The sequence below is a fragment of the Meleagris gallopavo genome, chromosome 5, assembly GCF_905368555.1.
Source record: "Meleagris gallopavo chromosome 5, MGAL_WU_HG_1.1, whole genome shotgun sequence".
Classification (NCBI taxonomy): Eukaryota; Metazoa; Chordata; class Aves; order Galliformes; family Phasianidae; genus Meleagris; species Meleagris gallopavo.
Window position 1 is genome coordinate 2,086,766 of NC_139408.1, and position 14,233 is coordinate 2,100,998.

Below are 14,233 nucleotides of genomic sequence, written 5' to 3' on the forward strand. Positions count from 1 at the left end.
GTAGATTTTTTTTAATGCCTCCCATTCTTAGTTTAAAGTCACTTTCATAGTAATAAATGAAAATGTTAAAACACAGAACAATGCATTTAAAACATATGTTAATGAAAAATATTATTAAATGGTTTCAGTCATTTACAGTAGTAGTAGGAATAAAGGCAAAATAGAGTTCATAATTTTTTTTTCATATTACAAACTTCAGTTTTGTATGCTTGTACCAGAGTAAGCCACCAACACTCACACATTTTTATTATGTTGCGTGATACAACTTTAAAAATAGAGAAAATTTAATTATGTGTGTATTTCTTATGAAAATGCAGGTTTCATTCTTATCTTTTGGGGCTCTGTATCTTTGGGAAATATCCTTTATGTTTGGTGATAGATAGGAGAATGCTGCTTTTTAAAAAAGAAACAAGATTTTTCTGTTCTATTTCTCCAAAACTAGAAGTCTTTATTCTTCTGTTCTTTCCCAATGGGAGGTGGAAATCTAAATGGAAAGTAGACAGCAATGAAGCTCCACTGTCTGTTCATTCCTCCTACTCTCAACCCCTAGATGAGTGGGAATAGTGGAACTCAAAGACAATTGTCAGTCTTAAGCTGATGAATTTAATGCTTTACTGAATCACGTCTCTCACAGCTTGACATGTGTTTATTTAAATCTAGCTTTGATACCCTGTCTCTGTTGTAATGGAGTATCTTCGTGTCAGACACCACCATCTTGCCTAGACAAAGGAAACCCGCATGAGATGGGCTAAGGGAAGGGACTGTGAAGCTAAAAACAGAACTGGAATACAGTATTATGAAAAATCTGGACCATCGAATCCAAACCTTTATTGTAGATGCTAATAGTGCCCAACACCATTTCATTAAAAAAAAAAAAAAATCTTTAAATAAATATTTTTCCTCCCACTAGGGATCTTTTCTAGATCCAAAGTCCTTTGATGTGTAGAAGACTTCGTTTAAACTTATTTATAGACAGCTCCCGCCTACCTGTGTTGAAGCATCCCCCTTCCATGTAGCCTTTTTCCTTCTGGTATCTTTCTAGGGAACACAATTCTCTTCTCTTCTCTTCTCTTCTCTTCTCTTCTCTTCTCTTCTCTTCTCTTCTCTTCTCTTCTCTTCTCTTCTCTTCTCTTCTCTTCTCTTCTCTTCTCTTCTCTTCTCTTCTCTTCTCTTCTCTTCTCTTCTCTTCTCTTCTCTTCTCTTCTCTTCTCTTCTCTTCTCTTCTCTTCTCTTCTCTTCTCTTCTCTTCTCTCTTCTCTTCTCTTCTCTTCTCTTCTCTTCTCTTCTCTTCTCTTCTCTTCTCTTCTCTTCTCTTCTCTTCTTTCTCTCTATTCCCGAAGATTTCCTACTGTTGAGCAAAGTAAGCCAAGATCATTTTGGTCTAATCTTTCTCTTAATTATTCTGTCAATACTTCTGTATCCTTCTTCTGGTAAGGTTGTTTTTATTATTGATAGATAAATGCACAGATATTTCAGGTAAGACTTTCATGTGAGAATCTTATGCTCAAAATTCAGCCAGAAGTGATTTGGATAGTATGAAAATAAATTCTTTCTTCATTTCAGAGAGACTAAATTAAACATCTAAAGATATAGATCTTACAAACACCACTGCTGAAGCTGACATACATACTTCTATATAGATCTTACAAACATCAGTGCTGAAGCTGACATACATACTTCTATCAGTCAAAATTATTTCCACATCTTAAAACAAAGCATATTTAAAGTCTTTGCATGGGGAGGACTGTCTTGCCTGTACTTCTTTGCCAGTTGCAGCAAGTTGTGCAGATGTTAGTACTTTATAGTTCAAAATTACTTGATTCTCCATTCATTCATTCTATCATCTAAATCAAGTTCAAAACCATATATAAAATGGTTCTACTACTTTTTTTTTAAATGTTTTTTTTAAGCCTTTTATGTTTTCAGGATGAACGGTTCTTTCAATAGTTTTGTAAAACCTAGTCAAATATGGCTGAGTTTAGTTATTTACTTTCCACAAGTATAGATTGAAATCAAATGCCAAAGAATTAATATTTTCACATCTATCTAGACATAATGCATAACAGTAAAGGGAAAAGCTAGCATTTCAGCCTGTGTATGTTAGCAAACCTCTTCAGTTTAACTTTCTTTTATGAAGCCAGTGGAGAGATTTGATCTATCAACCCTGGAAAATCATGAAGAACAGACAGAAAAACAGGGAGTGCTGTTTCTCAGAGGAGCACAGGGACAACAGTTTTTGATTGTGTACAGTTTTGTTTAGTTAATGTCAAGTGAATGGATTATTCACGTAAATAATTTTTGAAGGATTAAGCAGAAAATTAATTGCTGGTATAGCATCAAAGTCAACGCTTACATGATACAGTCTTGTGTCATGTATGCAAAACGTAGTATTTATTGAAAAACTATATTGTCTTCCTTGTTTAATACATTAATATTTTTTCAGTCATTTGCAATACTGATTTGTTTTAAGGAGATGTCATCATCAGTACTTGAAAGGAATAACTGGGGACAGGAATCACATGAGAATACTGGAAAAGCTGCAGTATATTTCCTGACTGTTTAGCCTGCCTCTGTTTTCTGCTTTTCTTGTTGGACAGAAGAGTGAGAAGGAGGTACACTGAGGGTATGTCTTCCATAGTTTGGAGCTGAAGATTTGGCTATAGCTTAGCACAGGTAGGCATCCTGCCGTGGGCATCATATTGAACAGTAAAGTTGGGTCCTACCCTTCTGAAATCCATGTCCTGATGCTGTTTTATTAGCATCATTTTCCTCTGCTGTTTGACCTCTTGTTAGTAACTTATATAGAATACTAACTACAAAGCAAGCAAACAATTAGCTGGTCAGTGAAAAAGGCACAGTAGGCCATAGGAGCACAGTCTGATGCTTGAGGGTTTTTTTTAAGCAGAAAAACCTGTCTGTGATAGAAAAACATGAGGTTACTTTCTTGTGGAATAGGAGAACTAAATAAATTCCTTGTTTATTTCATTTATTAGAATACGATTCTTTCTCTAATATCCAGATGTCCATCTTCAGAGTGTTGATATTCTGTTGTTCTGGTGTAGGTGTGATATTAGCATTGAACACACATTAATTTTGTGAAAATGTAGGTGCTTTACAAGACGTCTTTGATGGGAACGGCTGTCCTGGCTAGACGATCAGTTTGACTTCTAGGAAATCAGAGGTTCAGTGAAAAGTTTAGGAAAGGTTTTCTGTGTCACTGAAGTTGAGGGGTGGTAATCTGTTTGCTGTGCTCTCTGGAACTCATACAAGATGATTTGATTGCAAGGCTGACAGTATTTTGGGCTAGATCTTCAGGTGGTTACCTGAATAAATACTTTTATTACTGTTGAAGCTGTTAGCATATTCAAGAGAGGTTTCCTGAGAATTTTTTGTAACCTGAGATGAGACAGGATTCTTAACTTTTATACCGTGCTGTTAAGAGCTCTAGATACTAAAACAAATACATCGGGGCCTTTCTTACTCGGGGCGTTTGTGTGATGTTTTCTTTGTCCTGTTAGAAAACAAGAGCTGAGTTTCCTCCTTCTTTTTATGTTTAGTTTGGTCTTTACTCAATAAAATACAGTCAGATGCAGGTACGCAATTTTCAGTCTCACCTAGGTTGTGGCACCAAAAGTCAGATGCGCTGTGCAGCACTTTATTTTGTTCTTCTTAGCCTATACCATCATAAAATCTGTCTTGAAATGGTCTTACCAGCAATGTTTTCAACTGTTATTTGTTATTGTTAGAGAATTTAGTATACTGGAAGATTAATTTTTCACACCTAAAATTTGTTGCTGCTAGTCAAAGCCTTCTATGTGGTTGCTCCACTGTCAGGAACAATAACTCTATTCCAGCAGAATAACATATAAACCCTGTTTTGTGGATTTTGTTATTCAGTCTCTCCGCTTCCTCAACAAGATGGTCAAGAGGGAGATACTAATTCTAGTCTACTTCAGGCTTCAGTAGAAACCTTCTTTTCAATAGTAGAAAGATCAGAACATTGCCGTTTTATGGAAATTTAAACATCTATATTAATAAATTGATCCCAGAAAGACAGTTTCAGTTTAATTGTTTTGTTTGTTCTGAGCAATGAAGAGGGCTTTACTTTCATTCTAGTCCTAGTATCAGAAGTAATAAGTTAATCTATTAATTCATTCCTTCATTCATAAGGCAAAATAACAAATACTACTGTAAAATATTGAGAAGAAAATTCTAATATACAGGTAGCGTGTGCCACTTGGGAAGGTTTTTCTCTAATATGTCAAATGTGTGCTTACAAATATCTTGTTCTGTGGGACCTCGATTTGCATTCATTGTAGTAGTTTGCTTCTGTGTCTCCTGTGTTGCAGCTATATTTTTGTCCTTAAATGAAATTTGGTGCCTGTTCCCTGAATGACCCCTTCTAGAGATCTTTTTTCAGCAGCAGCAGTCGTTCTGCAGTCAGTACTATTTGTGCTGATATTTAGCAAAGAAATGTGAGCAGTATCTCCTCTGAATGCATTAGAAGTGCCTTTTTCCAAAGTATATACTAATGCTTTTAAAAATCTAACTATATTCTCTAACCGAAACTCTCTGATAACTAAATAGGGTCAATTTACTTACTCTTATGTTTTATGTGTGTGCTGCTGTGGTTTTCTTGGTGTTGCTTGTTTCTGTGGGGGCAGGGAGTTATCCTGTGCAATTTAAAAATTATTCTTCATTATTTTCTACTGTATTCCATTAATTCATATTGTTGTGAGAACAATACCATACATGTTCAAAACAGTTGTGCATGTAAACAGCTTTACTTCCTTCAGCAGATTTGGTAGTTTTTAATTAAACATGTAGTCAGGGGTTTTACTAGAATATGTCACAAACCATTAACAAATCGTAGAATCTTTCTGAAGATTCTCTCTGTTTCTTCAGTCTTGTTTTCTTGTCTCCAAAGTTTATTCTGATGAGAAAGTCACGGAAGTAGATGCATATCCCTTACCATGGCCACAGTTGCTAAGAACTGATTATAGTGATTATTCAGGATTCTGTGTGGAAATGATAACGTGAATAGGAATTCGTATCACGTATCTGACATTTATGAAGTGGTGGGTATCACTAAGAAGTATATCCAGATCACAGATCCCACCATTTACCACACATATATTTCATACCCTGTCTGGCATGGGGAACTGACAGTGTCATCCGTAGTTCAGCTTTACTGACGTTTCCAGTTGCTTTATTTTAGTTCAGTCCTTAGGCTGATATTTTTAACTTGAGATGAATTGCCTGAAGCTGACATTTTTAGGAAGTTTGAGATGAAACATTTGAGCCATACCTGAGAGCAATACAGGCATAAAAGTGACTACTTTTTCTTAAAATAAAATAAAGTTCTCCTGATCATTTTATTGGCATCGGTTCCATACTTAGGAACAAAGATTAAAAATAAATGAAAAGCCTCTGAAAACTATCCTGAGCATCCTTTTCCATAGGTTTTTGAGATCTATTCTCATGAATGAGTCTGCACAGCACTGAGGAGGTATATTAATAAAACTCAGAAACTGAGCTGAGGACTTTTTTCTGAAATGCAGTCATGGATCCTCACTTTTTGCAGCATTCTTTCCCATAAATATCAATCTCCTACCAGTCTTCAGCTGAGACATACAGTGCCATAGAAAGATTTCTGCAGTTTTAGCAATGTAAGACATTGAGGTCCATTACAGTAAAAAGCACACCTGCTGCTTCACAATTAGAAGAAATAGTTCAACTGTTTTGATTTCTTCAAAACATCCAGCCAACTCTAGGGAATGCAGTAACTGATTAAGATTAGTAGATCGTTAAGGAAAAAAATGCCTGTAAAAAAACCCAACAACAATAAACTTAAATATTTTGAATAAATACAGAAGAGTAAATCATGATATAAATTATTGGCATAAATAAGATACGTTGAGGGTTTTCTCCAGAAGTAGAAGACTGTGTTTAGTTTTCTATAACGTTTTGTTGAAAAAAGATCTTGTTTTTACAATGGGGAGAAGACAAAACTGTTCAACATTTGTCATTTTGTTTCTCCTTGAACTATTTAAGGACAAAGGAGTTGCAAGAACTGCAATGTTCTGATAGCAAAGACAACACACAAAGAAGGTATTACACACGCACCCGAGAGAACTAAAGAGGATAAAGGCCTTTCTCCTCGATCCTAACCTTGAATAGTCTTTTGTACAGTGCTGTGGGTGTTTGTGGAATTTTATTTCATTATTTTATATATTTTTAAGACTGGAGAGTTTGTGTGCTGACCTGAACAAATGTGTAGAAAAAGCCTTGTGCTGAGAGGTATTATGGATAAGTTTGGTTTGTGAAATGTCAGTGTGGGTGGATGTGAGATGATTGAAAGGAGGTATGTCATGAATTCTTTATAAAGACAAACATACCCCAAACTCCATAACATTTGTGAGGATTGTTCATAGATGGTATGAATAATTGTCTTTGGAATTGGAGCTGTGGTATGTCCTATTCTTGTAGCTCTGCAAACTGAGAGAGAAATCAATGCTCCTTGATTCTTTTTGAGAGCCTTTTATTTGTTAAGGATTGGCATGCTGCTTTGCTTCAAAGTTCTGTTAGGGCCCCGATGTAACAAAAAGGAAATATTACTAAATTTGCATAATGAAATTCCAGTTGAAAGGTTATTTTAACAGAAAGAGAGCCCTAATGAAATATCTGAAGGAGTAAAATGAAAGAATCTGTTTTTTTAAAACTATTGTCAAGAAAACAAAAAGATTCTGTGCAGGGAAAAGGCTTTGCATTACACAGGTATGACAGAGAAGCAACCTGGCCTTCCTGGCACATTAAAAGCTCAACACAGAGTAAATGACAGAGGTGAGTTGCCTTCTACCTTTCTTCTGATATATAACCTCCGCTCAGCGTAACTGTTTTCATCCTTGGTGTAGCTCTAAGAGAGTTGGTGCAAAGCTGTAACAGTCAGCAGAGTACAATCATTTGGGGAAACAAATACAGAGAAATACTGCCTCTGGAATGGTGACCCTTTTAGATGTTCATTTTTGACAGGTAGAATGCGATGGATGTTCCTGTAAGTTTTTAAAAGCATAACCGCCTCCTGTTTTTCAATCATTGTTAGGCTGACAATGTGTAGATTAAACATTGTAGTATGTAATGTGTAGCTGCAATATGTAGATTACAGTTATGTAGACTGCATAGGTCAGTTAGAAGCTGTGTTTCAGGGAAAAAAAAAAAAGAGGATTTTAACTTTCACAGTGAGGTAGCCTTAGGATGGGAAGTCAGACATCTCTGATAATTTCTGGATACCGAATATCTCTGAAGCTTTGAAAAGAAATTAGTAGACACTGCATCCCTAACCTGCTGTGTGATGAAGATAGAATTATTCCATCTACGAGTACATCTGTATTGCCATCAAGCAGACTGCCTCATATCTGCATTGCTTGGGGGTATCTCCTTCAAAATGAAAGTTAGGAAGAGCGAATGCTTGAATTTACTTCCTGGTTCTCCTTTATATAGCAGAGTAGATGCAGCCTGCAGAAAAACAGATACCACAAATTGTGTGTGGGGCAAGTGGTCCAGCAAAATGAATTTCCATTTATATGAGTTGATTTCCTGGGAAATGAGCTATTGAAGCTTTAAGGTTATGGGCAAGACAGACTTTTTTTTTTTTCCTCTTTTTTTTTAAGGCCTCAAAATATTCTGCAAAGTCTTGCAATTACAATTATGAAAACTGGAGATATATTGAATGTATATATATTTTTTAAATTTCAGGAAAAAACGACTTTTGCACAAGTAAAATAATTTCTGGGCTGAGTTTTAAGTAAGTGGTAACCGGGAGCAGTATCTGTGCTATTGAGTTAATTTTCAGTTATCATGAAGTACTGCATATTTTTGTCAGCTTGGCATCACTATGGAAATATGACTTTCAGAAGGAACCAAAAATACTTGCTCTTTTAGTGAGTAACAATTTGAAACATAACTATATATAGGACAAACAGCTTTTTTAAAAAAATCCTCATATACATCACTTAGGAGATAGTATATGCCAAGGAGATCAGAATTAATTTTCAATTTACTAGCTTTGGGATCAGTTAAGGACCTGTGTTAAATCATGGAATCATAGAATGGCCTGGGTTGAAAAGGACCACAGTGATCATCCAATTTCAACCCTCTGCTACGTGCCACCAACCAGCAGCCCAGGCTGCCCAGAGCCACATCCAGCCTGGCCTTGAATGCCTCCAGGGATGGGGCATCCACAACCTCCTTGGGCAACCTGTTCCAGTGCTTCATCACCCACTATGTGAAAAAGTTCCCCATGACATCTAACCTAAACCTCCCCTGTCTCAGTTTAAGACCATTCCCCCTCATCCTATCGCTATCCATCCTCACAAACAGCCGTTCCCTCTCCTGTTTATACGCTCCCTTCAAGTACTGGAAGGCCACAATGAGGTTTCCTTGGAGCCTTCTCTTCTCTAAGCTTAAGCAATCCTTTCCTTACAGGGAGGACTCGGACTTGTTCGTCTGTTACAGTGGGACAGAAACTTCTCCCCCCACCTTCATCTAGAGACTCATGGTCCTGGCAGACATGGGAAGCCTGGCCACCTGTGAAGACTGAGGCAAAGCACTCTTTGAGCACCTCAGATTTTCTATGTCTGAGGAAGCCAGCTCCCCATTACCTTCCATCAGAGGGGGAACACTGTCCCTCATCCGTCTCCTCTTGCCTGTAGAACCCCTTCTTGTTATCTTTCACATCCCTCGCCAAGTTCAGCTCTATTTGTGCCTTGGCTTTCCTAATCCTATCTCTACACACACAGACAACAGCCCTGTATTCTTCCCAGGCTGCACAACCCTGCTTCCACTTTCTGTGCATTTCCCTCTTTTCCCTCAGTTTAAGCCGCAGGTCCCTTCACATCCATGTTTTTAACAGTTGTCAGTATGTCTGTAGTTGTCTTTATTGTTGGTTGGTTGTTTTTTTCTTTTTTTCTTTTATCATTGTTTCTTTTGTTTGTTTGTTTTCAAATATAAAATATGCCAGCGTAAGGTATAACATATTAAGGCAGTATGCTGAAGCATGATAGAGATCTCATGAGATAATTTAGGAGCAGTTAGGATGGATAAATGGTTTTCTTGCATGGGCCTCTGGGTTCAGCTTTTTGGCATTGTTTGTTGAAGCCTTTCATGTTTCTATAGAAACTTTTCACATGAAACTTTAAATAGAGGCTCTGCATGTACCCAGAAAGTGGAGTTCTCTGGTCTTTGGCTATAAGGTCCTTCTTTGATCCGAAGTCAAGTCTGGTAATGCTGAAAAGATCAGAGTTACTCTGGAAGGAAGAATACTGTACAGATAACATATAGATGTAGTATTTATCCGTCTTTGATCTTAGTTTATTCTTAGTTTATTTCATTCTCTATGTAAAATGTTCCCAACACTTTGTTTGCTGCTTCTACTAGCATAAGAAGATTATTTTCTTTCCTATTTCTTCAGGGAAAAAAATTCTAGGTCTTGTAGTTCTGAATGTTCACAAATTTATTCTATAGAAGTCATGATAATTGGTAGAATTATGATCAGACACCATAAGGCAAATTCTACCGTTATCTGTCAAGATAATACTCCAGTGAAAATATATGCTTGTGCCAGCTATAGGCAATTTATCTCTTCAAAGTAATTCTGCATCTGTTCTAAGTCATATTCTGTACTGCATTTTTGATGGAAGTAGCTGGGCTAAGCTATACTGCACAACCCAATTGTGTGCAATGGTTGGCCCGATTCAAAAAACCTCTTTCTTTAAAATAAAAATAAAAATACCAAGCCATGACTCTTTTATCCCAGTTAGTTTTTCCCTAAGTCTTTCTATCCAAGTTAGTATAGTCAACTCCAGCTTAGAAAATATTTTAGCTCAAACATTTCACATTTTTTATTGTCATTTATCTTCTATATTATTTTTTTTTTATGTTAACTTAAGTCAGCATCCAAACTTTTATTGAGAAACAGTCAAGACAGCCACAGATTCAATCAAAAATGATTAGCTATGGTCTTATACTAAGGCACTGTACTAAGTTCTGGCTACAGATCTTCCGTGTTGTCTTGATTTTATTTTTTTAAGTATTAGCTTTTAGCAGGCAGTAAACTGCTTGTTTTCCTGTTACTTGCTCCAGAACAGTGAAATGATGTTTTGTTGTTGTTGTTTTTTTTGGGCGGGGGTGGAGGGGGAGTGTAAGTCCCATGTCTATTTGACTGATGTGTAAAATTCACAATTACGTTCTGCAGTCAGAGAATTAAAGGAGTATTATGCTATTAGATGCCCTGTAAAGTAGTCCTAAGTTCCTCATTCACTTTGGTTTTGCTTTTTATAGAGTGACTGTCGTACTTGGAGTTGGAAACCTCACATAGTGCTATAAGGTAAGACTAGTACAAGTTGTATTGTTGGTGAAATTGGTCAGAACCAGCTATCTAAGGACATCAGTTATTTCCTATGAATGCTCAAGTGGTGGAATAGCTAAATCATGCATTAGTGATATGAAGCTGAGTTCAGTAAGAGGGTAAAAATGATTAAAATCTATTTGGGGATAAAGATTGAAATCTAAAACATCAGATGTTGAGCAACTGAAATTTTTAAATATCACAGATGATACAATTACGGAGCCTACCAATGAAACCATTCCACCTTTCACAGATTTATAATTTGTTGTTTTTTAGACCGGACCGGATTGATTAAACCACTAAATAATGGAGAATATTTTCTTTAGTACACATGATAATGTCTCTCTAATACGTGTAGTATTAAAGGACAAGAAAAGAATTAAAGCATACATATATATTTTGTGAGTGGGTTTTTGATTTTTGGTGTTGTTTTCTTCCTTTAGGAAAAACTGATTGTCAAAATATTTAATAGCTGTATATTGAAACCACTAATAGACCACTTCTAAAATACCAGGATTTTCAAAGCCTAAGTGCTTGGTCAGTCTTATGTAGGACTTTGCATATGCTGCTTAGCTCAAAGATTCGTGAAAGTATAAATCTTTCAAACCTTATCTGTTTAGCTCATTATCATTTAAAGACAAGGCTGTATCTTCTTAAAAATACAGATAAACTGTAGGTGAAAGGGCAGCAACAATATCAAAGAAAAGTGATAATTTGGATGAAGGTTCAACAGCATGTTGTGGGATAGGATAGAGGGGTTTATAGCAGTCTATTGAATTATACTAGTTAGTGGTGTTTGGCCTTAAATTGAAAATGATTTTCAGCTCAAGTTAGATGTTCCTATTACTAAATGAATGCACTTGTTTAGATATACTTGAGCAATATGTTTTCCCTTAATATTTTGTGTGACAATCTTGAATAAGATTCTCTTGTTCTCTGTGTAAGCTGGGTACTGATCTGGTAAAAGATGTGTGCGTGCTGAGATGACCTGAAATGCAGCAGTCCCAGAACTATGCATAAACTCTCTCTTGCGAGTGATTTATCTTTTTTCTTGAAACCTGAGTACCTAGACTGTGAAAATATGGCCCATGTTTTTAAAAAGTTTATCATCTTTCACAAGAAAGCTCTGGGTAAGCATTTCTGGTGTTGTCTTAGTTTAATAGTATAATAAGCACTTCCCAGTGAAGTAAGTTTCCATTAGCTAACTAAGTCCTACCTGGCATGTTTTAGATGAGTCCATTGAAGTAAATTTGATGTTCAGGATTTAAAAAATAAAACAATAAAAAAAATATCCATGATGATTACTCTCTATTTGAGCTCAGTAGTACTATCTTGTATGTTGGTTTTTTGTTACTATCTTTACATATTCTTATTTAACACTAGTAGAATGTTGCCTGTGTAAATATTCAGAATTTGGTTGAAAGTAACACATAGTGAAAATCTCCAGAAAATTACTGTTTTGTATCTGACCTTCGGGATACATTTTTGCAGTACCTGGAAAATGTGGCAAGCTTTGGAAAAGCATTGACTGCCTTTAAAATGCTATGTTTGTCTTTAAGTGAGAAGCCTACCTAGACTCTGAGAAGTGTTCATTCACAGTGCCTTATCTGTAAATGTTACGTCTCCAGTGAACTATAATTAAGCTCTGAAGCAGTTTGTTGCAGAATCAGGGTACATTATGAGAGATCCAGACAAATACAAGGTATCTAGACACGTCACACCAAATATAGCCTGTCACAAAGGGCTCTGCAAATGAAAAATCTTAGGACTTGAAGGAAAACTTTCATTACTGTTCTCTCCACATAGTCACACTGTAGGTTTCCTGCATCTTTTATGACACACATCAACTTTCTGCATTAACTAGAGACAGTAGATACACTATGACTTGTACCATTGTATGTTCTTACTAAAAATTGTGCTGATAGTTCATCTCAGGGTGAGACCAATGACAACTTTTAACTAAGATGGATTTGCAGTTTGAGTGTTTTTCCTTTAGCTATTGCTTTTTTTTGTTTTGTTTTGTTTTTGTTTATTTGATATTTACTGGTATTTATTGAGGTGATTCAGAGTTACGCTTTATTTACTACTGATTGCCTTTGGTATGTAAAGCTGAGCAGCAACTCATGGAAAGAATAATCTTGTCACTTTGACCTTAATGTTTCTGTCTACTAGGATAAGGAGAACTTGAAGTCAGCAGATGTTTTCTATTAACTTTATCTTATTTGAACTAACTTGAACAATAAGAAGTTGGTTCTTTCAAAGCACTGGTTAAACTGTAATAAGTTTGTATACTAGCAGTATTTTGAGGTAATAATTTTTAAAAATAAGTGTAGAGCAGGACCAAGCATTGAAGCTGTACCATATATTCATTTTTAGAGTGACTTTAATTCCAAACCATACCCATAAGCTAAAAACCCACGTAAAACACGTACTGCGTGCTCTTGTATGTCCAGTGGCAAATTCCATGATGGAAATCATATAGAATTACTGCAGTTTGATGAAAAATATCATAAAAATAAATACATAATTACTTCAGCGGATGAGATCTCAGGCAAACTGTGTATTATTTAAAACTTGCATATCCAGCTAGATTATAATGAGCCGTGCTTTTAATCAGATTAATGAGTCTGCAGTTTAGCACTGTTCATGACTCAGAATAGTCTTCCCCTACGGCACAAGTTCCTAACAACCCTTCATGTATTATTGATTAAACACAGACTTTGTAATAGTATGTACAGCATAAGGACGTACAGGACAAGTGATTTTAGAAACTCTGACTATAAACAACTGTGTTAATCCCTCTCTTTTATATCCAGCTCTTCTAAAAAAAAAAAAGAGATCCGTTTGGTATATTCACTCATTTTATGAATGTTGTTAATACCAAGAATTTTAGAGGGATTTCTGTGAAACATTAATCTTGTCACACAAGATCACACTCTTTTGAAACATGATAATTTTGAAAAGATTAATATATGACGTTTCTCTCCTCTTCAATTAACGTTGACAGAAATGAGCAAAGGCATCACAAATCTGAGACAGTGTCTACCCCCAAGACAACTTACATGAATGAAACCTGAACGGAAATAAATATTAACAATGAAAACATCCATAGGAATCATGCTTCACCAGGAAGGGTAAGTAACTAAATTTGCAGAAAGAATTACTTGTATTGTGTGCAGATTTATTAAATTTTTTTGGTGCCATCATCCGTTCTCTCCTGCTTCTGATAGTTTAATTACTATCACAGTCATATTGACTTCTACAAGGATAGTTTCACAAAGAGGGCTTTCTACTCAATGGAGAACAACGTTTGAAAAGCAGTTATTCCAAATGAATGGTATAACCTTTCCTTTGAAAATAGCACTCAAGCATGGTGCTCCGAAGAGAAAAAGTTGAGTTCAATTAATTAGGAACTAAGGAGTTACACCATGCTAAGAATAGCAAGTAAGTTTATACAAAGTATTATCAATGAGTGAAATAGAAGAGCTTTCCACTTCCTAATGCTTCAAAAATTCCCAATTCTAATTCTAAAATACTGGGAAATCATCTTTTTTTTTTTTTTTTCCAGATGTATTTCCTCTTATTTCTGATCACTGCCAGAGTTTCAAATATGTAATAACTTAAGAGGAAGAATAATTAAGAAATATCCCAAGCTACTAATATTTGAGCTCCATCCATGTCAGCTCTAGAAGAGTCGAATTCCACCCTTGTTGAAGGTTCAGTCAAAGCTTTTTTTTCCCTAAAAAACAAGCCATTAATTCCTACTCCAAATCTAATACTAAAAACAAAAAAGTACCAAACAAAAAAAAATTAAAGGAAATGTAAGTT

The 14,233-nt window shown here is 35.7% G+C and overlaps 1 long non-coding RNA gene across 2 annotated transcripts in view; it reads left to right on the forward strand.

Moving 5' to 3' along the window:
* The window catches only part of LOC109367618 (uncharacterized), a 220,139-nt gene that overhangs the window by 201,626 nt on the left and 4,280 nt on the right, over positions 1 to 14,233 (forward strand). For both annotated transcript variants that reach the window (XR_014883334.1, XR_014883333.1), the window contains 2 exons: positions 10,339 to 10,384; positions 13,413 to 13,539. This is a non-coding gene — a long non-coding RNA (uncharacterized LOC109367618). The remainder of the gene's footprint in view (positions 1 to 10,338; positions 10,385 to 13,412; positions 13,540 to 14,233) is intronic.